Source organism: Sinocyclocheilus rhinocerous, unplaced genomic scaffold (assembly GCF_001515625.1).
Source record: "Sinocyclocheilus rhinocerous isolate Xijiao unplaced genomic scaffold, SAMN03320098_v1.1 scaffold3432, whole genome shotgun sequence".
Lineage (NCBI taxonomy): Eukaryota > Metazoa > Chordata > Actinopteri > Cypriniformes > Cyprinidae > Sinocyclocheilus > Sinocyclocheilus rhinocerous.
This window is the reverse complement of record NW_015645535.1, coordinates 59,136-61,221: the sequence shown is the minus strand read 5'-3', so window position 1 is coordinate 61,221 and position 2,086 is coordinate 59,136. Positions and strand designations below refer to the sequence as shown.

Here is a 2,086-nt window from a genome sequence, read left to right as displayed (position 1 = left end):
TATCGTGAGTTGTTCAAATCGCGGTAATCTAATACGGTTTTAATGATAATTAAAAGATGAAACGGTAATACTAACCGTGGGGAATTTTATCACGATTTATCGTCAAACCGGTAATCGTTACATCCCTACTTCAGACTGACGATTATTCATTTCACTTGTGGTGTCTTTACAGTTGCCAAAAATGTAACTTTTGGGTTTTTTTTTGTTATTAAAAACAAATAAGCAAGCCCAGCTCAGGTGACAAAACGTAACGCAAAAGTAACGAATAGGCATTACTTTTCATTAAAAGTGACTAAAGGTTCTTGCACACTGAGTCCGAAATTTTCATATGCGTTTTTTTCCGGGTTTTTCTTATTCGTCATCCATTCCTCTCAAAATGCTTGCTACGGATGCGAAAATGCAGAAAATCGAACCTGGTCCGATTTTTTTTAATGACGGATGAAAGTTTCGGAGGCAGTGTGTAAACGTGATTGACACAACATGAGAGCGTATTTATTCTTTAACGTGCGAAAATTTCGGACTCGGTGTGCAAAGACCTTAAGTAATGCAGTTAGGTAGTAAAACACAATATTGTAATGCATTACATTTAAAAGTAACTTTCCCCAACACTGGTCATTACGATCTATAGAGGAACTAGAGGAATGAGAATGATCTGTGTGTTCATCAAATGCATGTGGCAGTTTAAACTGATGGTGGCGCTAGAGGGATTGAGATAAAGAGGCAGAATTAAGGATGAGAGAAGTTTAAACTTTCCCTGATCAGCGAGTTAAATTTTAGATTCTTCTGCCGTACGGTTCTACTGGATCTCTGGATGCTGATTAGAGCGAGAGTAGAAATGTAAACGCGTCTCACCTTGTGCAGAGAGAAGGTTCTCACACAGAATGTGGCCAGCTCCATGGTATCCAGCAGAGCGACCTGAACCGCCCCGAACGTGTCTGTGCCGCGACTGGGCCAGTACTGATCACACTTGATCTAAACAAGAGGAGCACAGGACATGGAGATCAGATCAGTGCTTCAGTGTTGTGTATGGTTCGGGTCAGGCGTGTTCTGTCTGGTCAGTCTCTCACCCGTGATTTCTCCTCTAGTTTGGTCATCATGACCACTGAAGCGGCTCTCTGCTCCCACACCATCCTCCAGAAATCCCCGAAGGTCTCCGGCAGCGGCCCCTGGGTGGCGATATATGCGTTCTGCTTCCTGAAACCGTCGATGTAGTTGGCGTTGATGTAGTCACTACCCATAATGCCTAGCGGAGACAGTGTTGGGAAGGTTACTTGTAATAAGAAATGTAATAAGTTACAGATTACAAATTACCCTATTTAACATGTAATAAGTAGTGTAAATATTTCAATTACTTCATTAACGTAACTGATTACTTTTTGATTACTTTTCTAAAATTCTAATGATTGAATTCTAAAATTCGAATGATGTTTTCCACTGTTGATCATTTTGAAACATGTAAAGCAGGCCGGGTTAACCTTACAGTAACTCTCAACACTGATTACTGCCAGACTTTCAGAATCCTTCATCTCTTTTGGTGTCTCATATATTAAAGCAGTCAATTTGGGAAAGAAATCAATTAAATCTGTATGTGTGTGAAAATATTCAGATGTAACCCCCTTTGTAATCATTAACATTTTCACAAGTAACTAATTTAATTACACAATTTTTCTCAGTAATGAAATTACATTTATTTTGTAATGAAATTACGTAATTCCGTTATATGTAACTAGCTACTCCCCAACACTGCGGAGAGAACCGGAAACATCCCAGCCGTGCTGAAAGAATGAATGTGTATCTGCTAAGAGTTGATTGAGTGTTTCAGACACAAGCACAGTCTGTGACCGACTCCAGATCTGAGCCTCAGCGGTCGTACCGTCTGTCGGAGCGAGGATCACACGCGTGTGGTCGTATGCAATCACGTTAGCGTAGCGGTTCTTCGGCTTGTTCACCTCCAGGTTTGAGTGTTCCCATGTGAACTGCTGCCCGGGATCAATCGACTGAGAGAGAGGGAGAGTGATACATAAAGAGATTCAAAAATTAACAATCAATCTGTCTGTCTATCTGTCTGTCTATCTATCTATCTATC

General features: G+C 40.7%; 1 pseudogene; it reads right to left on the bottom strand.

The window, feature by feature from the left end:
* LOC107706124 (receptor-type tyrosine-protein phosphatase S-like) overlaps positions 1-2,086 on the bottom strand; it is a 64,539-nt pseudogene that overhangs the window by 7,383 nt on the left and 55,070 nt on the right.